At 44.9% G+C, this 23,716-nt stretch overlaps 1 pseudogene across 1 annotated transcript in view; it reads right to left on the bottom strand.

Moving 5' to 3' along the window:
• Positions 1–23,716, bottom strand: part of LOC310794707 (myosin-7-like) — a 109,179-nt pseudogene that overhangs the window by 36,622 nt on the left and 48,841 nt on the right. The window contains exons 20-30 of the transcript XR_014553963.1: positions 23,542–23,659; positions 21,355–21,478; positions 18,905–19,041; positions 17,195–17,365; positions 16,941–17,025; positions 16,471–16,713; positions 15,489–15,665; positions 15,252–15,397; positions 9,337–9,427; positions 2,499–2,656; positions 1,034–1,265 (exon numbers count right to left, since the gene is read on the bottom strand). The product of XR_014553963.1 is annotated as a myosin-7-like (transcript). The remainder of the gene's footprint in view (positions 1–1,033; positions 1,266–2,498; positions 2,657–9,336; positions 9,428–15,251; positions 15,398–15,488; positions 15,666–16,470; positions 16,714–16,940; positions 17,026–17,194; positions 17,366–18,904; positions 19,042–21,354; positions 21,479–23,541; positions 23,660–23,716) is intronic.

The following is a 23,716-nucleotide window of genomic DNA, read 5'->3' on the forward strand; positions in this document are numbered from 1 at the left end:
CACAACATGTACATAGAGCTTTCTGGCGCTGTGTTTTGTTGACTTTGAACGGCGATATCGACATCGATACTATTGCACGCAGAGGGCGCAGTTTCTCCAATAGCAAAACTTGGAAAAGTTACTGATTGTGAATTGAACTCCAACACTGAGTGTAGTGGTCCTTCAGTGCTCCATCCTCTGAACAACACAGGATGGTGACTGTAAACCAGGGCTTCTCATTGTGTGGGACAGTGGGACCTCCCCTCAAAGAACGTATAGACAGCTGCACCCCCCCCCCCCCCCCCCCCCCCAATTATTATTGCCATTATTGTTGCATGCTCCACTCGGGCAGAACGAGTTCCAAAAATGTTGTAAACAACTTTATCCAATAGAGACACTGCGTAACACGTCATCATTCAGAAGCCACGCCCAAGACGGGGGAAAACGGAAACCCTCCCTCCAATCCTGGCGTTCTCCTATGTCACGTGCATGGTTGCGTGTTGCACAAAAAGATCGTATATACGGAAGATGAACACTCCAATTTGCTTCCTTGACAGCTAGATCCACATTTTTCTTCTCGCCAATTCTCAATGGCTTCCTTGTTTTGCTCAGGAGTACAAAAAAACTTTAACTGGCGATCTTTTACATTTGTTGTCTGCGCAGCCCCACCACACAACAGCTTTTAGCTATGTTTAATTCAAGGAAAATGACGCTGGTGTGTGGAAATGAACGGAGCTTTCCCCCCGTGATGGGCGTGGCCTATTTCATGCAGTGTCTCTATATTCTTTAAGAATTTAAAACTTCTTTATACTTCCTTTTTCAAATATATTATTTTAAACATTTTAATCTGACTTTTTTTAACACATCTTCATTATAACTAGCGGGATACCCGCCCCGTGCAGTGTAACTCCTATGGACTGTGTCTGCAGGGACGTGGGCGTACCCACACAGTATCTATGGAACCAGCAAAGCAAAGTACACCATTTAAACCACCACTGCACCACCGTGCCCCCCATTTAAAGTGTTTGAGGGTCTTTTCTCGAGGCTCCTGTACCTTGGACCTGGCGAGCTGCTCCACGTTGGAGGCCAGGTCGTCAGCCTCCAGCCTGAACTCGACTTTCTCCTTCTCCAGCTTCTGCTTGGCTCTCTGCAGGCCGTCGATCTGCTCACTCAGCTCCAGCACGCTGTCAGAGTGCTTCTTCCTCAGCACCGCCGACAATGCCTCGTGATGAAGCCCCGCCTCCTCCAGCTCACGACGCATCTTCAGGAAGTCCGCCTCACGCTTCCTGCAGGGGTTACGGTGACGGCTGGATTGAGTCACAATCTATACTACTACTTCAAACTGTATAGAGCATAGGTTGGAAATTCCCACTTCCTACTAGGATTTTTTTAAATAAAATGTCGCGTCAACTCGGGGTTTCCTTATTCAGAAACTGTGGTATGATTTCTCAACCCCCTAGTTGCTCCCACTTTTTCATTTGATGTGATTTCAACAGTGTTGGGAGTAACTAGTTACTAAGTAACTAGTTACTGTAACTTAACTACCTTTTTCAGTAACTAGTAATCTAACTAATTACTTTTTCAAATTCAGTAACTCAGTTACAGTTACTAAAATAGTAACTGGGCTAGTTACTAGTTACTTTAGGACATGAAAATAACGGACAACTTCAGAGGATTACCCAGTTTCTGATCCTCAGACCTAGTCTGGGGAGAGAGCTGCAGCCAGAGCCCCAGAGGCTAAGGACCTTGATAGGCTATAAGCCTCCCCAATAAGCGAAGGTTCAATGCCACACTGTGGCACAGCAACACTAACATAATGTGTGCATTAATAACAATCGAAGCAGACTTTTAAAAGTAACGCAAAAGTTACTTTCCCTAGTAACTAATTACTTTGAAGTAACTGGTAACTTTAAAGTAATTAAATTACCTTTTGAGAGAAGTAACTAGTAACTGTAACTAATTACCAATTTTCAGTAACTTTCCCAACACTGGATTTCAACATGGCCATCCACATCGTATACGGTGAAAACATATAAGATTGTATTAATTTAAAACACATTTAGTATCATTACTACTCATAGTGCCCGGGTGCCTGATCATTGCGTGGTCGACACGAACAAATAAAGTCACCATAGACTTTTCGAAAAATCTTTACTTGATCAAAGCAAGCAATTCAGCTCTATTCAGAATCAGGAGAGAGAGCATAGAACATTTCACTCAGACCGAAACAAAACAAAAAGTGGACTATTTTGGGTGTGTGCATGTTCTATGGTCTCTCCTGATTCTGAATATAACAGAATCGCTTGGTTTGACCAAGTATAAAATACTAGACTGACTGGTAATCACTGAGTAATGTAGAACTAGGTTAGGCCTGTTCTGTCATTTTCTGCTGTAATGTATGTACCGTAGTCACTATGCAGTACTTTAGCGCACGAGCAGCCACTCAGCTACATTCCTTGTATGTACAGATAATTGGCCTTGGCTTGTGATGTGAATAATGTGCAGTGTCAGCAGATGACCTGTTGAGGGCGATCTGAGCAGCGGAGGCTCCTCCTGCCTCCTCCAGCTTCTCTCCCAGCTCCTCCAGCTCCCGGGCCACGTCGTTTCTCTGCCGCTCCGCCTTGCCCCGCCACAGCCGCTCTGCCTCCAACGCCTCCTCTAACTCCTCGATACGAGTCTGCCCCCGGGGGAGAGACAGGGTGCAGCAGGCCAGGTTAACCCCCTGCCAAGCTATATCTGGGTATACTGTAGTCTAGCCTGGCAAAACATCCAATCACGTGAAATCTAATTCTGTTTAATTCTGCGTAGTGTCCTCTAGGCATCAGCGGAGGACCAAAATGCGTGACTCATTAGCCAATGAACAGCCAGGAAAGGGTCTCGCTCTACTTTTGAATGCTAAAATAAAGCTGATAATGTACAATTTGATTCAAGGAAAAAAAAAACTTTCAGAGTACAACACAAACTGTCTATTTTGCTGCAACTCGACAGTGCTGCTTAATCCAGGACCTTACTTCCTGGAACTCTTTAGAGTAAAAAACTGGTACATGGCTGTATACATGGCTCTGATTCTGCGGATCCGTCTGGTCTCCAGCCTGGTGTGGGCGTTTTCAGACATTACAGTGCACCGGCCAATCAGGGATCTCGTAGTTGACAACGTAACCGGCCAAGCAGGGACGCCGCTGGCAAAACAGTAATGGCTGCTCCCAAGTGCAGCTATTGCAGAAATAGATTCAATAACAACAATTAAACAAGAACAGCAGTATGCAGCAGCAGAGTTTCTTGGCAGAAAAGACATTTTCACCGTTCTTCTGAGTGGATTTGGAAATGACTGGATCCGACACTGATTGACTGAAGATTGGATTTGGCGATGCTGATTGGCTGAAGGAGTTGTCTGTCAAGGCAAGTACTCCCACCTACTGAAATGACTGGACGGCTTGGAGTCGAGACTGATTCGTAGAGCCAAACATAATTTGAGATCACGTTCAGGATGGTTTTAACCAGGCTAACCAGCGGTGTATATTTTGGGCTAGGCCAGACTATACCTCTCTAGCTCAGCTCTGCTGTTTTCGCAGGAGCCACGTCTCGAATCGGCGGTTAAGTTTAGGCAAGCTTAAAGGACACGAGACTAGAGACCTGGGACACGTTATAGTGTATGACTCACACATTAAAGGACACGAGACTAGAGACCCGGGACATGTTATAGTGTATGACTCACACATTAAAGGACACGAGACTAGAGACCCGGGACATGTTATAGTGTATGACTCACACATTAAAGGACACGAGACTAGAGACCCGGGACACGTTATAGTGTATGACTCACACATTAAAGGACACGAGACTAGAGACCTGGGACACGTTATAGTGTATGACTCACACATTAAAGGACACGAGACTAGAGACCCGGGACATGTTATAGTGTATGACTCACACATTAAAGGACACGAGACTAGAGACCCGGGACACGTTATAGTGTATGACTCACACATTAAAGGACACGAGACTAGAGACCCGGGACATGTTATAGTGTATGACTCACACATTAAAGGACACGAGACTAGAGACCCGGGACATGTTATAGTGTATGACTCACACATTAAAGGACACGAGACTAGAGACCCGGGACATGTTATAGTGTATGACTCACACATTAAAGGACACGAGACTAGAGACCCGGGACATGTTATAGTGTATGACTCACACATTAAAGGACACAAGACTAGAGACCCGGGACACGTTATAGTGTATAACTCACACATTAAAGGACACGAGACTAGAGACCCGGGACACGTTATAGTGTATAACTCACACATTAAAGGACACGAGACTAGAGACCCGGGACATGTTATAGTGTATGACTCACACATTAAAGGACACGAGACTAGAGACCCGGGACATGTTATAGTGTATGACTCACACATTAAAGGACACGAGACTAGAGACCCGGGACATGTTATAGTGTATGACTCACACATTAAAGGACACGAGACTAGAGACCCGGGACATGTTATAGTGTATAACTCACACATTAAAGGACACAAGACTAGAGACCCGGGACATGTTATAGTGTATGACTCACACATTAAAGGACACGAGACTAGAGACCCGGGACACGTTATAGTGTATGACTCACACATTAAAGGACACGAGACTAGAGACCCGGGACATGTTATAGTGTATGACTCACACATTAAAGGACACGAGACTAAAGACCCGGGACACGTTATAGTGTATGACTCACACATTAAAGGACACGAGACTAGAGACCCGGGACACGTTATAGTGTATAACTCACACATTAAAGGACACGAGACTAGAGACCCGGGACATGTTATAGTGTATGACTCACACATTAAAGGACACGAGACTAGAGACCCGGGACATGTTATAGTGTATAACTCACACATTAAAGGACACGAGACTAGAGACCCGGGACACGTTATAGTGTATGACTCACACATTAAAGGACACGAGACTAGAGACCCGGGACATGTTATAGTGTATGACTCACACATTAAAGGACACGAGACTAGAGACCCGGGACACGTTATAGTGTATGACTCACACATTAAAGGACACGAGACTAGAGACCCGGGACATGTTATAGTGTATAACTCACACATTAAAGGACACGAGACTAGAGACCCGGGACATGTTATAGTGTATGACTCACACATTAAAGGACACGAGACTAGAGACCCGGGACATGTTATAGTGTATGACTCACACATTAAAGGACACGAGACTAGAGACCCGGGACACGTTATAGTGTATGACTCACACATTAAAGGACACGAGACTAGAGACCCGGGACATGTTATAGTGTATGACTCACACATTAAAGGACACGAGACTAGAGACCCGGGACATGTTATAGTGTATGACTCACACATTAAAGGACACGAGACTAGAGACCCGGGACACGTTATAGTGTATGACTCACACATTAAAGGACACGAGACTAGAGACCCGGGACACGTTATAGTGTATAACTCACACATTAAAGGACACGAGACTAGAGACCCGGGACATGTTATAGTGTATAACTCACACATTAAAGGACACGAGACTAGAGACCCGGGACATGTTATAGTGTATGACTCACACATTAAAGGACACGAGACTAGAGACCCGGGACACGTTATAGTGTATGACTCACACATTAAAGGACACGAGACTAGAGACCCGGGACACGTTATAGTGTATAACTCACACATTAAAGGACACGAGACTAGAGACCCGGGACATGTTATAGTGTATAACTCACACATTAAAGGACACGAGACTAGAGACCCGGGACATGTTATAGCGTATAACTCACACATTAAAGGACACGAGACTAGAGACCCGGGACATGTTATAGTGTATGACTCACACATTAAAGGACACGAGACTAGAGACCCGGGACATGTTATAGTGTATAACTCACACATTAAAGGACACGAGACTAGAGACCCGGGACACGTTATAGTGTATGACTCACACATTAAAGGACACGAGACTAGAGACCCGGGACATGTTATAGTGTATGACTCACACATTAAAGGACACGAGACTAGAGACCCGGGACACGTTATAGTGTATGACTCACACATTAAAGGACACGAGACTAGAGACCCGGGACATGTTATAGTGTATAACTCACACATTAAAGGACACGAGACTAGAGACCCGGGACATGTTATAGTGTATGACTCACACATTAAAGGACACGAGACTAGAGACCCGGGACATGTTATAGTGTATGACTCACACATTAAAGGACACGAGACTAGAGACCCGGGACACGTTATAGTGTATGACTCACACATTAAAGGACACGAGACTAGAGACCCGGGACATGTTATAGTGTATGACTCACACATTAAAGGACACGAGACTAGAGACCCGGGACACGTTATAGTGTATGACTCACACATTAAAGGACACGAGACTAGAGACCCGGGACACGTTATAGTGTATAACTCACACATTAAAGGACACGAGACTAGAGACCCGGGACATGTTATAGTGTATGACTCACACATTAAAGGACACGAGACTAGAGACCCGGGACATGTTATAGTGTATGACTCACACATTAAAGGACACGAGACTAGAGACCCGGGACATGTTATAGTGTATGACTCACACATTAAAGGACACGAGACTAGAGACCCGGGACATGTTATAGTGTATAACTCACACATTAAAGGACACGAGACTAGAGACCCGGGACATGTTATAGTGTATGACTCACACATTAAAGGACACGAGACTAGAGACCCGGGACACGTTATAGTGTATGACTCACACATTAAAGGACACGAGACTAGAGACCCGGGACATGTTATAGTGTATGACTCACACATTAAAGGACACGAGACTAGAGACCCGGGACACGTTATAGTGTATGACTCACACATTAAAGGACACGAGACTAGAGACCCGGGACACGTTATAGTGTATAACTCACACATTAAAGGACACGAGACTAGAGACCCGGGACATGTTATAGTGTATGACTCACACATTAAAGGACACGAGACTAGAGACCCGGGACATGTTATAGTGTATAACTCACACATTAAAGGACACGAGACTAGAGACCCGGGACACGTTATAGTGTATGACTCACACATTAAAGGACACGAGACTAGAGACCCGGGACATGTTATAGTGTATGACTCACACATTAAAGGACACGAGACTAGAGACCCGGGACACGTTATAGTGTATGACTCACACATTAAAGGACACGAGACTAGAGACCCGGGACATGTTATAGTGTATAACTCACACATTAAAGGACACGAGACTAGAGACCCGGGACATGTTATAGTGTATGACTCACACATTAAAGGACACGAGACTAGAGACCCGGGACATGTTATAGTGTATAACTCACACATTAAAGGACACGAGACTAGAGACCCGGGACATGTTATAGTGTATGACTCACACATTAAAGGACACGAGACTAGAGACCCGGGACATGTTATAGTGTATGACTCACACATTAAAGGACACGAGACTAGAGACCCGGGACACGTTATAGTGTATGACTCACACATTAAAGGACACGAGACTAGAGACCCGGGACATGTTATAGTGTATGACTCACACATTAAAGGACACGAGACTAGAGACCCGGGACACGTTATAGTGTATGACTCACACATTAAAGGACACGAGACTAGAGACCCGGGACACGTTATAGTGTATGACTCACACATTAAAGGACACGAGACTAGAGACCCGGGACACGTTATAGTGTATAACTCACACATTAAAGGACACGAGACTAGAGACCCAGGACATGTTATAGTGTATAACTCACACATTAAAGGACACGAGACTAGAGACCCGGGACATGTTATAGTGTATGACTCACACATTAAAGGACACGAGACTAGAGACCCGGGACATGTTATAGTGTATAACTCACACATTAAAGGACACGAGACTAGAGACCCGGGACATGTTATAGTGTATAACTCACACATTAAAGGACACGAGACTAGAGACACGGGACACGTTATAGTGTATGACTCACACATTAAAGGACACGAGACTAGAGACCCGGGACATGTTATAGTGTATAACTCACACATTAAAGGACACGAGACTAGAGACCCGGGACATGTTATAGTGTATAACTCACACGTTAAAGGACACGAGACTAGAGACCCGGGACACGTTATAGTGTATGACTCACACATTAAAGGACACGAGACTAGAGACCCGGGACATGTTATAGTGTATAACTCACACATTAAAGGACACGAGACTAGAGACCCGGGACATGTTATAGTGTATAACTCACACATTAAAGGACACGAGACTAGAGACCCGGGACATGTTATAGCGTATAACTCACACATTAAAGGACACGAGACTAGAGACCCGGGACATGTTATAGTGTATAACTCACACATTAAAGGACACGAGACTAGAGACCCGGGACACGTTATAGTGTATAACTCACACATTAAAGGACACGAGACTAGAGACCCGGGACACGTTATAGTGTATAACTCACACAAGGACACGAGACTAGAGACCCGGGACATGTTATAGTGTATAACTCACACATTAAAGGACACGAGACTAGAGACCCGGGACATGTTATAGTGTATAACTCACACATTAAAGGACACGAGACTAGAGACCCGGGACACGTTATAGTGTATAACTCACACATTAAAGGACACAAGACTAGAGACCCGGGACATGTTATAGTGTATAACTCACACATTAAAGGACACGAGACTAGAGACCCGGGACATGTTATAGTGTATAACTCACACATTAAAGGACACGAGACTAGAGACCCGGGACACGTTATAGTGTATAACTCACACATTAAAGGACACGAGACTAGAGACCCGGGACATGTTATAGTGTATAACTCACACATTAAAGGACACAAGACTAGAGACCCGGGACATGTTATAGTGTATAACTCACACATTAAAGGACACGAGACTAGAGACCCGGGACATGTTATAGCGTATAACTCACACATTAAAGGACACGAGACTAGAGACCCGGGACATGTTATAGTGTATAACTCACACATTAAAGGACACGAGACTAGAGACCCGGGACATGTTATAGTGTATAACTCACACATTAAAGGACACGAGACTAGAGACCCGGGACACGTTATAGTGTATAACTCACACATTAAAGGACACGAGACTAGAGACCCGGGACACGTTATAGTGTATAACTCACACAAGGACACGAGACTAGAGACCCGGGACATGTTATAGTGTATAACTCACACATTAAAGGACACGAGACTAGAGACCCGGGACACGTTATAGCGTATGACTCACACAAGGACACGAGACTAGAGACTTGTGTACCAACCTGCAGCTCCTTGATCTTCTTCTGCAGCTGAGCCACCAGATTCTGCTCATCCTCCACCTTCAAGTGAGCCTGGCCCAGCTCAAAGTCTTTTCTTCAGAGAGAGAGAGACAGAGCGAGCGAGAGAGAGAGAGAGAGAGAGAGAGAGATGGTAAGTATTGTTTTTATAATAAAATAATATTGGTCAATATTCCTTGTGGTATTTTTCTTCTTTTGGTATCCTGTTTGAGAAATCTTTCAAATGCCTTGTATCAAATTCCTTGTTAGCGGTGACCAGCAGCTGTCAGTCATTGTCAGTTGGTCAGTCAGTCCCAAAACTGTCAACAACTTTAATGGGCATGTGCGGGCTGATTACTGGATCACTTTCACCCCATTCATACCAGGTATTAAAATCTGATCTGTATCCGGACATGTTATCCAGATAATGAACCATCCGATCTTGCCTCTGTGTTTACACCTGGTATTAAAATCTGATCTGTATCCGGACATGTTATCCAGATAATGAACCATCCGATCTTGCCTCTGTGTTTACGCCTGGTATTAAAATCTGATCTGTATCCGGACATGTTATCCAGATAATGAACCATCCGATCTTGCCTCTGTGTTTACGCCTGGTATTAAAATCTGATCTGTATCCGGACATGTTATCCAGATAATAAACCATCCGATCTTGCCTCTGTGTTTACACCTGGTATTAAAATCTGATCTGTATCCGGACATGTTATCCAGATAATGAACCATCCGATCTTGCCTCTGTGTTTACGCCTGGTATTAAAATCTGATCTGTATCCGGACATGTTATCCAGATAATGAACCATCCGATCTTGCCTCTGTGTTTACGCCTGGTATTAAAATCTGATCTGTATCCGGACATGTTATCCAGATAATAAACCATCCGATCTTGCCTCTGTGTTTACACCTGGTATTAAAATCTGATCTGTATCCGGACATGTTATCCAGTTAATGAACCATCCAATCTTGCCTCTGTGTTTACACCTGGTATTAAAATCTGATCTGTATCCGGACATGTTATCCAGATAATAAACCATCCGATCTTGCCTCTGTGTTTACACCTGGTATTAAAATCTGATCTGTATCCGGACATGTTATCCAGATAATAAACCATCCGATCTTGCCTCTGTGTTTACACCAGGTATTAAAATCTGATCTGTATCCGGACATGTTATCCAGATAATAAACCATCCCAGCTTGTCTCTGTGTTTAGACCTGGGGCCTGTACTACAAAGCAAGATTAGTGGTTTAGCGAGGTAACTTCAGGTTTAAACCTGGTTTGGCCGTACTACAAAGCAAGTTAACTTCTTACCGACATATATTTCCATAGCAACTTATGCTTCACACTTAACCTGGTCCGCAGCAGGTTAAGTTGCAAGGATAAGATTAGACCTTAAATACACCGCCCACGAACCAATCAAATCAGCAGTTTGGAAAAATGGCCAACCCCTTTCTGGACGAGGAAGGAGCACGAATTGTAATGTTGAATTAACCAAGGACTAAAGCCTTGCAATTGTTGCAGGCTACATTTTAATTAAGCCCTACTTACCACTTTGGAATATGTTTTTATATATTCATTTTTGTGCTCTCAAGTAGCCTAGATACGTTGTTTGACCCCGCTGATCGATTGCAGCTGAATAGTGAGTGGAGACATATCACTAAACCGGCATAAAAAGGTTACATAAACGTCTCCAAAGCGCACGGTGCCGTGTGCGCAACGGAGCTGAGACTGACGTTGGGTTGGAATTGAAATGGTCATACAGCCTACTACATCTAAGCAATTTAATATGGGATCACCTGCACACAGGCGATCCCATATTAAGATGATTCATATCTAGGCTACTCCTGCATTTTGCAGCTGCAACTCTGTTGCTTTTGGCCTGTATGATGTGATTGAACTTCATATTTCCAGCATCATTATATGAAATATGGAGATATGCGACTCTGCTGACATTACAATAGCCATGTGACCACAAAATAGACTATTTTTTATAAATGAAATCTATGCCCGCACATACCGTGTCGATTCAGTTCAGAAGCATTTATTTTATTTTATTATCATTCTTTTTTTTATTGATTAGCCTATAGGAATTATTCAATCAGTGCGACTAAACACATTGATTTTATTTTATTTTATTTTATTTTATTTGACGGTTACAAATTGAAATACAATATACTGAACAAAGTACAGACACGGATCATTATTATTCATTGAGCCTAAATGGTCTATAGCTACATACGGATTTTGGACTGAGATAGATTACACATTGCTTCCACAAAAGACTGTAGATAGAGAGCTGTAGATAGCCTACGAAACCGCTCTTCAAATAAATTACTGGTGTGGATAAAAGTGGTCACTTTAGACAGTCATTCGGAACAGTAATAATATCCAACGCAGATTTGTATTTGCGGTTTCATTCAATGAGGAAATAGGCGTGTCTGGCGCTGTCGGAGTTGGAGCAGTCCATATTGCACTCTGATTGGCAGTTGTTAAAAACCACGCCTCTTTTGCGGGCACGAGCTCCAGTGCACGGGCATTTTCATGTGCACGCGCTGTCAGCTTGATTAGAAAAACCTGGTTCGAGTTAACGAGTGCCAATCGACGTTCGTAGTACAAGTTAACTACAATCGAGCTGATCTGGTTTAGACAAACCAGATCAAGGGACAGATCCTGGATCTTCTAATACAACATTCGTAGTACAGGCCTCTGGTATTCTTAACTCATTGAGTGCCAGCCACTTTTGGAGAACGGATGCTCCCAGTGCCAGAGTTTTCAGAGCGTTTTCAGTGATTTCTCGAGGCCCACAGAATATTGTGTGATATTACTATGTAAACACCGAACACGCACAAGAACGAGCTGGCTCTATTGTATCATCAGCAAAAAAAAGTTTATTGATACCATTTTCCGTTCTTTAGTTATGAGCCGGAGAAGATAGGTTGTTTTCAGCGTTTTCAGGCTTTTCAAATTATTAGCTGAGATAATCCGCCTTTTGTGAAATGCAGCATTTCAAGCACATTCACTGAGTCTGAAGATAATATTTTCTGATGTAGTGACGTAGTTGTTGTGTGATGCCCTGCGTGCACCACCCCCCTCCCCCCCTCCCCCCGTAAACTCCTCCCCACACTGCACACAGCCTCACGCAACCATTATATTTTCGGAGTGCTGCGTTTGTGTGCTGCTGTCGGCTCTCAGCGCCACAGCAGGGAAGAGCCAACCCGGATTGCTGAATGGTTTGGCGTCAGGGGCTGCTTTCCTCGCTGCTAATCGGGTGGAGAAACTATACAGACAGACAGACAGACAGACAGGGACAGAGGGGCTCAGTTGTGAGCGCGGATTGACTCCTGTTCGGAGCCAATGTCAGCTCCCGCGACAGAGCAAATGGCTCTGGGAGCATGCATCGGGTTGTCTTTGATCCACGGCTTTTAGGCTGTTTCTCGGACCTGTCTCTAATCTGGACTGCACCGAGCAAGCACTGTCGCCACCTAATGAGTCCGTAAAATAGGTTATACACCTCCAATAGCTACTATAGTTGTACAGGAGCTGCGGAAGGCTTTGATCGACGTCCCACCGTCAAAAAACGCATTGGACGTCGAAGGACGTCCGTGGCACTGTACGTCACTATTTAATTGGACGTCGAAGGACGTCCATGGCATTCAATGAGTTAATGCATTCTCGTTACCCTCATTGAGATCGGATCTCTGTCCTCCAGACAAACACCTGTGTGTGAATAATTTTAAGTGGCGGAAAATCTGTAGGAATGGTTCATGTACATAAGACTTATTTAACATTTTAACATAACATTAACACAGGGTATTTATTTTTGAGGTCTACTTTGGGCAGCAATTAATACATCGCCTATTCATTCTGACCGGAGTGACACCTCTTCCCTCCCTCTCAATCATCTTTGTAGTTCATTGATGACTGTCACTGGCAGTGTGTGTGCCGTCTATATGGATTTGCTTAGGTTATAAAATAGCTGTGTCATATACTATTTATATACTATTTCAGTCAAAATGGGCGCTAACGCAAAATTACTGCCTTTGCGACGATAGAGCCCTGCAATTCTGAACTCCATCTGTGCCCTAGTGGTGAAAAGTTGTTTATTTTTCGAGCAAATCAAAGTGGATTTCAGACTTGAATGCAGTGTCATGTCTTGGGTCAAATCACAGTCTTATTATCAAACTGCTTCATCTCCACTCAAAGTTTATGTTATTTACAATGAGGGCTTGACAATAAATCAAGTTTTCTGTGAAGCTTTTATACAGAGGCATGTTTTAGTTTTTACTTCTTCATAATGGTGGAACGAGCTTCCACCTTCGGTCAGGACGGCCGAATCACTGCCGATCTTTCGGAAAAGACTAAAGACACACCTTTTCAGGCTCCATCTGGGCTCTTCTTGAAACTAACTTCTTTATCTCTCTCTCTCTCTCTCTCTAAAAAAATAAATACTAACCTAACCTTAACTCAACTTTACCACTACCCCTTCAGAAGTTGTAGCTGTCATAGACTGTGTTGCATAGTTGATTGCTCTATTGCTGACAAAAATGTGTTATTGTAAGTCGCTTTGGATAAAAGCGTCTGCCAAATGACGTAATGTAATGTATATATACTTGCAGTTATCTAGGCAATGTTGAATTGTATTAATGAACAAATAGGTAACATGTAATGTCACGTTAGCATTATATTCACTAAATCTTGCTTCAAACGCCCAGCATTTTTCGGATGCGCGCGTCCATGCGTGTTGGCGGAGTCAACTGAATGATGGTCCCAGTCCGCCACTGGCCAGCATGCTGTACGGATTGCGTTAGATCTACTGTTACGATGCGTCTTGAGGCAGGTCATAGTCAACTTCAACTAATCAACTTTTCCCACGTATTTTCAGTATTTATTAAGGTTTTGCTTCATATTGACAAATGCTTGAAGATCTAGGATGATATCGTTTTAGGTGTAGGTGGAGTAGGAACAGACGTTTCACATCACGCTCTTTTCGATATAGCGTCCAGGTCACATCAGGCTCCAAAGGAAAAAAAGAGATGGAGAAAAGATGGGTCGCCACTGCTTTGAGCCAAGTAGTCAGCTGGCTGATAAGACACCTGGGAATGTTTGGAACATACCTGCAACTGTTGCTTGCAAAGGGGCAACTGGCTGTATGCGTGTCAAGACAGGGGGGACATACTAATAGCTAGCTAATAGATAACTAATAGATAGATAGCTAGCTTTGCCACATAAGAGACATTCTGATAGACTTTGATAACTCTGGAGACAACAAGAAGATACAGGGATCTTCAACACGTATACCATCATCATGTTTGAGGAACCTTTTCCAAAACCCTTATGAACTATAAAGCCATCAAAGCCATCACCACAAAGTCTGAGCTGGTCAAGTCCAGAAGCCGAACTGCGGAGCTGCAAACGTCAGTGTCCCAGATCAGGCAGGGGGTCGGGGGAAGAAGAACTTGAAGAACGTGAGAGTTAAACCTTTAACCACTAGACAAATTCCACAAACACAAAAGCGAGTGAGGCATACTATTCACGTTGAATGCATCACTGAAGGGAGAGAACGTAATGTTACGGGCATTATTACTAGGAGCTAACTGTAGGATAGGCAGAGTCGCGGTCATATTAACAGTTAACAACTAGACATGAATATTTATGAGCCAGGTTTACCTCTACGGTAGGGCTGTTTGTGAACACCTACCTAAGATCCAAACACAATGTGAGCCAGACTACCTCCAGATGTGGTCACGCAGATCTGATTGCATTCACGACGACTTTACACCTTGCAAAATGTGTTTTCCCTTCTCTGGATAACGTGTCCGGAAACAGATCGCATTTGATGGGTGCAGCTCAGTTGGTTAAGCGGAGGTTTGGCCAGAGATCCTGGCTGGATTTTCTTGTTTCCTACTTTTTGAGCTGCTCCTCCAGTTGCTGCTTCTCGTTCTCCAGGTCCCTCACAGACTCCATGGACAGCTTCAGATCACCCTCCAGCTTCCGCTTGGCACGCTCCAGATCCACACGCAGCTTCTTCTCCTGCACCAGCGTTCCTTCCACCTGCATGGAGGAGGGCAGAGGGTTATAAACCAGAGAGACAGGCAGACAGATGACAGACAGACAGACAATGTAGTCAGCTCATGGATCTCACGTTGTCGACTTGCTGCTCCAGCCGGGCCTTGGCCTTGGCCAGCATGTTGACCTTGTCCTCCTGGGCCTGAAGGTCGGTCAGAGCCTGCTGGTGCGCCTCCTGCAGGGCAGACTTCTCTCTGGTCAGGGAGGCGATGGACTCATCCAACACACACATCTCCTGGGACAGGTTCTTCACCTGCGGACAGACAACACACACATCTCCTGGGGCAAGTTCTTCAGTCATGAGACAGGTTAGTTTTACCCTACTATTTGTTGCAATAGTAATCCTGCAGTCGTATATGTGCTTGGCTAAGGAGCCAATGTTGTGAATCTACCATCTGTGGGATTATGACTGACCGCCTCTAAGTCAGAATCCCCCCTACGATACAGTAGTGGCGCGGATCGCTTTGGTCGGTGAGTAGAGCTGTTCATGACAGGGCTGGTGCACGGCTCGTGACTCGCACTGCATGTTTGTGAAGAACCTGGTGCTAAATCACTTGTAGACGACCTGATTCTGGGTCAGGGTTTCGTGCGTGGCATTTCATGATCATCATGATCACCACCATCAGGCCATTAGTGGAATCTGTGTGTTGTTGGGTTGCAAGGTGAGCTCAGCTGTCTGTCTAAGGTGTGGACCAGTGATGGCATTTATAGACAAAATGACATCACTGGTGCACAACTTAACTCAAATCAACTATCAATAACTGTCAAACGAAATGAATGTCTGCAAAACTGTTTACATTTTTTGAATATGTGTGAGACTATGTCAAAAATAATTCGGAGTTGAAAATCGGCGTTCCTTTAACCTTTAAGCAGTATGAAGTATTGAGGTTAAAGTAAGGTAACATAGTGATAGCAGTTACTGGACTAAACGCTACAGAACCCTTTCCTCTTATCTCTCTCTTCCACTTCAGCCAGGGGAATGCTGTAACCCGTTTGACTGAGGGTAAAATAAGATATATTATAATAAACAGGAGTTAGTGCTTTAGTGCCAAGTATACCTTGTTCTCCACTCCGTGCCTGTCTTTCTCCACTTTAGCCAGAGTGATCTCCAGGTCGTCACAGTCTTTCTTCAGGCAGATCACCTCTTCTTCCAGCAGCCGTTTCTTGGAGGTCATGGCGGCGCTCATCTCCTCCTCGTCCTCTAGCCGCTCCTGCATCTCCTTCATCTTGGACTCCATGGAGATCTTGGCCTGGATCAGCTGGTTGCAGCGGTCCTCCGCGTCCATCAGGTTGTCCTGCTCCTACATGATCGGTACAGAAAACAAGATGTTCAGGGATCTTTAGGGCTTGGATCAGCTACAGTCGTTCAGCCTGGTTGCCGGAAATAAAACGGCATTGTTCGTTTCTGCAATCCACGGTGTAGAACGTCAACGTTTGGGAACGAAAAAGAGAACTTTTAGGGAACGGTTATGCAAGCCAAGGTCCCCAGAACATCCCTTCCTACGTGATGCGTTCCAGTTTGACTTACGGCCTGCAGCTGCAGAGCCAAGTCATTCTTCTCCTGAACCAGAGACACCTGCTTCTCCTCGGCCTCACGACGCTTCCCCTCCGACCTGCACAACAAACAAACGACAACAAACAACATCAAGGCCTGCTATGTTAGAATGAATAGAACCTAAAATGATGATTGATTACCTGCCAAAGCGACTGGTAGAAAAAACTAACTTATGAGAACCTGCAGAAAATGTACAGACAGACAAGCAGACAGACAGACAGACATACTTGTCATATGAATCTCTTAGTTTGGTGAAATCGTCTTTTAAAGTGACGAGCTCCTGCTCCACCTGGGCGCTCCTCAGCAGGGGGCGGAGCTTATAAAATAGTCCCATCCATGGCCAGGTCCGCACCGAGAAGAACGCCCGCAGGTTGAACTGCATCACCATCACAGCATCCCTAGTGGGGGTGGGGGGAGAATTCAACTTTGGTGCTAGTGATCAACAAGATCTGTCATTTCCACGCTTCACATTCATTCTATGTAAGCAGCCTTGCAATGCATTCTGGTAGCACCAAGGTGCGTCTGGAGAGAGGGGGGCATCACGTTGGCCATTCCACATTTGCATAAAGTTGAGGTCTGGTCTACTTTATGCAAATCAGGGGCACCAGGCCAGCGTGACTCGCCGCCGCCTCTGGAAACTGGAAACTCGCGTACAAACTTTTAAACTAACCTTTGTCGATGTGAAATGAAGACGGATTCAGCAACTGCACTTCTCTGCAACTGGATTTCTGTCCTCATTTCAGTGAACCTTTTTCTTCATATAAGAGAACGGGCCCTATCTCACGCAGAGGGCAAACGTTGTCATTACTAGTTTAGCATTCAAAATCTCCCTTTTTCCTATTAATTACCACTGGGTTGCTGAAACACATCCTTTGATGTATATACTGACCCAGTGGTAATTAATAGAAAAAAGGGAGATTTTGAATGCTAAACTAGTAATGACAACATTAGCTCTTGCACCGGCCGTAAGATTTCCAAACGAGTTTCCAAACGATTCTCCACGTTTTCCCAGTTTGGAATCCGGTGAAGACAGCCCAGCGAGTGACGTGTTCATCCAATCAGGTGCAGCAAAGAAGAACATTTGAGGCAAGAATCAGTCATGCAGTTGCTGGATCTGTTCATTTGACATCGACCATGATGTTTTTTTCCCCGAGGCGGCGAGTCACGCTGGACGCTCCTGAGCTGCATAAAGTAGACCAGAGCTCAACGTGATGCATATGTGGAGCGGCCAACTTCAAAACGCACCAAGAATGCATTGCATGGCTGTGGGCATCTGGGTAGTGTAGCGGTCCATTCCCTGCCTACCAACACGAGGGTCTCAGGTTCGTGCCCCGTGTTACCTCCGCCTTGGTCGGGCGTTCATACAGGCGCGATTGGCTGTGGGTGGGAAGCCATGTTAGGGGTATGTGTCCTGGTCGCTGCACTAGCGCCTCCTCTGGTCGGTCGGGGTGCCTGTGCAGGGTGGAAGGGATCTGGTGGGAATAGCGTGATCCTCCCACGTGCTACGTCCTGTCGGTGAAGATCGCCGCTGTCAGGTGAGAAGAAGCGGCTGCCAACTGCGCATGTGTCGGCTCTCCCCAGATCGGCAGAGGGTGGAGCATCAACCGGGGCAGCAGGGGGAAATTGGCCAAGTACAATTGGGGAGAAGAAATGGGGGGAGGGGGGGGCAGAAAATAATAATGCATTGCATGGCTGCTTACATAGCTTGGGAAGCGACGAAATGACGGATCCTGTGGATCACTACCGTTACACGGAGGGACGCAATATTTACCGTTACACCGGGGGAAACATTTATTAGTATTATTTTGTTCTTGTGCGGTCATGTCTCCTTCATGACACATTGTTACAAGGGTGAGAAAGAAAAAAGATTGAATGTACTATGATTACTGTTAATTGTATCATTATTAATAAAAACTAAAGTTTGCTGATGTATTCACTTTTCCATCATCAGCTTTTGTCGCTCCATCCTCGAAAGCTTCCCTCTGCACATCGCCTGGATGGTGGTCAGGATCTGAGACAGACGGGTGTCTCTCATGTCCTCCAACTGTCCCAACAGACCAGCTTTAAAAAACACCTGATGAGGAGAGAGGAGAGGAGAGACAGAGGAAAAGAGAGGATAGGAGGGGAGAGGAAAGATGTTGATGATACTAAATACTGCTATTACGTAATAAAAGTAATAATAATGGTATTCTACCTTACTGGTCACACCGCGGGATCATCAGATGTTTACTCGCCTTACTTGCACAAGTAAAATGTAATCCATCGCTAGTAAGCCAAACAAGTAAAGTGCCGGGAAGCTGCCGGCAAAGCCAGCTGGGCTATAGGTAGTGCTAACTGGGGCTAACAACACATTTGCTAACTTGCGTGGATTCCCGTAGCTGTACGACACAAGTATCCTGGCATCCAAAGACAAAAATGAGCGGGCTTGGAGAAAAGTCGATGAGGAAGTTGGACTACCTGGTAAGTCCGGAAATATGTGTCTGTTACTTTATCCCATCTATCGGTTGTTTAACAGATCCATGCCACAGATGGCTACTAGCTTATCCTCCATTTTCTTGTTCAATGGCGGGTCGTCAGGGTCATGGACCAGTGGGCTAGCTCAGGGTTTGCCGGAGGTCTGCCAACGCTCCAGATTTTCGCGGACAATCAAATGGCTGTAGCAGGGTCATTTTTAAATCTACAGTGGAGATCCTGTTATCAGAAGAACCTAGAAGACCTAAGGCAAACATTGGTACCATCTCATGCTAGCTTGTCGGGAAGGGGGCTAAATAATGCCGTATGTTAAATTTGGGAAAACTATTTCAAAGTGGTCCCTTGACCTCTCAGCTCAATTTATCTAAATGAAAATTGGTTCAATGGGTACCCACCAGTCTCCTCTTTACAGATCAGGTAGCATTTTTCACAACCTAGCATTAATAGCTTGTGGATTGATTTATTCTGTTGTTGCTCATCACATGTTGTCTCAACACATGTGTTATGCATGCAAATACTGTACATACTAATAGGGGAGAAAATGTTGTCAATCTGGCTTTTGGGTATTTTGTAAAAAAGGAATTGTATGTGGATGGATTATTAATTTCCCTTATGCGCAAATTCACATGCTCTGTTAACTCATTGAGTGCCAGCCACTTTTGGAGAACGGACGCTCCCAGTGCCAGAGTTTCAGAGCGTTTTCAGTGATTTCTCGAGGCCCACAGAATATTGTGCGATATTACTATGTAAACGCCGAACACGCACAAAGAACGATGAGACTCTATTGTATCAGCAGCAAAAAAAAGTTTATTGATATAATTTTCCGTTCTTTAGTTATCAGCCGGAGAAGATAGGTCAAAAACAGAAAAAATTGGCGTTTCCATCTAGAAGCTGAGATATTGAGCCTTTTGTGAAATATAGCATTTCAAGCACATGACTGACTCTGAAGGTAATATTTTCTAATGTGACACCTCAAAAATAATTTACTTCAATAAAACAGTGAAAACAAAGGAATTTTGTTTGGCAAAATAATATTTTTTATCTGCAACCAGCAGCGCTGGCCCCTGCGTGCGCAGACCCTACACCTTCTTGCTGGTCTTGATTTACTGCTGGTGGGCATCAGATAGCTTGTTTGCCTGTCTCTGTCAATCGAGCCTGCTGTGTGGGTGTTGTGTGTTGTACGCTGCCCTGCGTGCCCCACCCCCCTCCTCCTCCTCCTTCGTGGGAGTGTCTCTGCGCGACTCTGAGTGTCGCTGCGTTTGCTCTCGCTCTGCTTTTGCTCCGTCTGCACTGAAAAGTGCGCTGCATCCCCCCGCTTTTTCACAGCCTGTCCCGGCTCCCAGCTGAGAATAATGTAACTTTTCAGAAAGAGGCTGGTGTCGGCAACTAAATCATATGGAGGGGCGCAGCCGTGACGCAGGAGCTTGTGGTGTCAGCAGATTGACTGCTGTTCACAGGCACAGCTAACGTTATGCTTCATGCATATCGATGCGATTTCCGTTTCCTCATGACTTCTTCTCTCTTTTCTCCTGGCCTTTCTCTAATCTGGAGAGCACTGTCGCCACCTAATGGGTCCCTAAAATAGCTTTTACACATTCAACAGCCACCATACTTTCACAGGAGATGGATCTGGCTTTGATACACGTCCCACCGTCAAAAAACGCAATTGACGACTTTAGTCGTCTTTGGCACTCAACGTTACTAAAGCAATTGACGACTAAAGTCGTCATTGGCACTCAATGAGTTAATGAAATAAAAAAGAGATATATAGGGAAATACATCATCTTAGTCTCGTGTGTTGATCAGAGTTGTAATTAAAGGGTTGGGGCGTGGGCCGTGGCATTCTTACGTTTGGGAACCCCTGAGCTACAGTAGAGCATGGACACAAAACAGTGCTTTAGTAACGATGCTGTACCTTTGTTTGTCCGAACTTATACTGTGTGTGGTCGATGTCCAGGGAGCCCAGCAGCTTCTCCACCGCCTTCCTGCTGTCCACAAACGAGTCTTCTGGGATAGCGGACGGGTTCAGGATGCGGTAGCTGCAAAAACACAATCATAGAATCAGAATCAGAATCTCACACCTATAATCGGAGAGGGATACCAGCGCCCAATTTCTCAACTGCGCCTGCTGATGAGGGGCAATATTGTGACTCGAAAACTCCACAACGTTGGACCGGAAGTACCCACAACTGTAATGGCGGCGAATGTTGCCACTACTTCCGCTCTGGACCAGCCAATGACTTCAACAAAGAAAGAACACACACACAGAGAACAGCACCTCCTGTCTGCAGCCAGGTGCCCAGCTGCTTATGATGACGGACGGCAGAAATAAGCGAGGGGGATGTTCTTTCTAGTCAGCTTTATTAGCAAGTTTGTACTGTAGAGAAATCAGATAATACTAGCCTGCTATTACTCTTCCTGGGGATAGGGGGCACTGTGAATGCAGGCACAGTGTCTTGGTAAGACCTTCTGTTCAGAGTTTATAAAAGCCATCAACGCCCCTAGAAAGGACTAGCTCAGGGATGCAGGGGTACTAAGCTGGCCCGTATAGACTCTTGTCTTTTACTAGTTTATTGGTCTTATTTATGGGTAAACTAAAAATCTCGCAACAGTTTGGTGCCAAAACCCGTTCTAAGGGCTGGGGAAGTGCGCAGAATTATAGACCAATAGTCAGATTGATTTTCGTTTCTGGCTGGACTCTATTTCCTGTGGAACGCGCGCAGTCCTAGGATGAAGACGCCATCTAAGGAACGGAATTCAACGAAAGGTGAGTTGTAATTGGATTATTGCGGAGGCCAAATGAGAAGTAAATTAGCATGTTGGGTTAAACACTATGGGCTCTATTCTCCCCCTGGGCCCTGGCCTTACATTTTATTAGTGGGCGTGGTCACGCGCATTCCCAAATTTTTCCTGCCACATTGCGCGGCGCTAACCATTTAACCACGCCTTTTTAAGCGTAGAATTATTCACAACTGTGGCCATTGGCGATCTGCAGTAAAGCAATCACATTCTTCCCTTCCAAGCTCCGATCCACGGAGATCCAGTCCGGTTGCGGCTGCATGCTGTCATCTCTCCATGCCAATTTGGAGATCTCTCAGCCCATCACAGATCATAGCCTAAACACCTCTCCTGCACCACACACTGAAGAAAAGCTGCTGTCCAAACGTCTGTGTGGCAATAAAAGTATTCAACTTGGAGTGCTGTCCTCCTTTCTCAACGGTCCTAAAAAATCTAATCCGACCCGACCCGCTTGAGACGCAGACCGAGATCTACTCGCCCGCCATTGTCACATACACTCGAGACCAAAACAAACATTTTGATTGGTCATTCATGTAAATCAGACTGAGATGTTACTTCTTAAATGCAGACCAGTAACGTCTTTATGGAAATGACAGCTCTTGTCAGGTTGGTCATTTACTGACTCTTTTTCTTGTAAAATTGGTCATTCATGTAAATCACGCGCAAATCAGACAGAGATGTTGGTTCTTAATTACAGACCAGCAGCTTTCCGTCTGGTTAATGTATAACTCATACTATATCTTTTAATTTGCTTTCATTTGTGTTGTATTATTTTGCTTATCTGATTGTCTTGTTTGTAAATGTACAATGTTTAATGTTCTATGTGGACTCCTGTAAGAGTAGCTTATGCTTTGCATAAGCTAATGGGGATCATAATACATCAAATCAAATCAAACAAACCGTTATTAGACCTAGGACATTATAAAAAGTGTGCAATTAATGCTGCCGTGGCTCAAATAGTGGGAACGGTATGTATGTGTGCGTTACTGCGATAAATGTTTTTCAGCTTTCATGCTGTTATATGGACGTATGCTGCGAACGGTAAGCTAATCTAGCTAGCTACCTTAAGAAGTTGCAGTTAGGAGGATCGGCTATATTGAAAACGGTTTGCTAATAGGAAAGCCGCTTTTAGTTGGGGTGAACTATGTCCCGTTAAAGGTCTGTGCGTGTGCGTGTGCGTGTGTGCGTGTGTGTGTCTGTGTGTGTGTGTGTGTGTGTGTGTGTGTGTGTGTGTGTGTATGTGTGCGTGTGTGTGTGTGTGTATGTGTGTGTTTCTGTGTCGAGGCTGAGGGAGGAGACTCACCGCTGCTTGAACTCGGCGTACAGGATGCGGTTGGGAAATCCCTTCCTGCAAATCCTGATTCCCTCCAGGACGCCGTTACACCTGAGCTGGTGCAGAACCAGGAAATGATCCATCACCCCTGGAAAACACACAGGGAGACCCCATCGTCCACAATAGCTTCAATCTGCAGTCTACT

Source organism: Poromitra crassiceps, assembly GCF_964638095.1.
Source record: "Poromitra crassiceps genome assembly, chromosome: 20".
In the NCBI taxonomy this organism is placed as follows: domain Eukaryota; kingdom Metazoa; phylum Chordata; class Actinopteri; order Beryciformes; family Melamphaidae; genus Poromitra; species Poromitra crassiceps.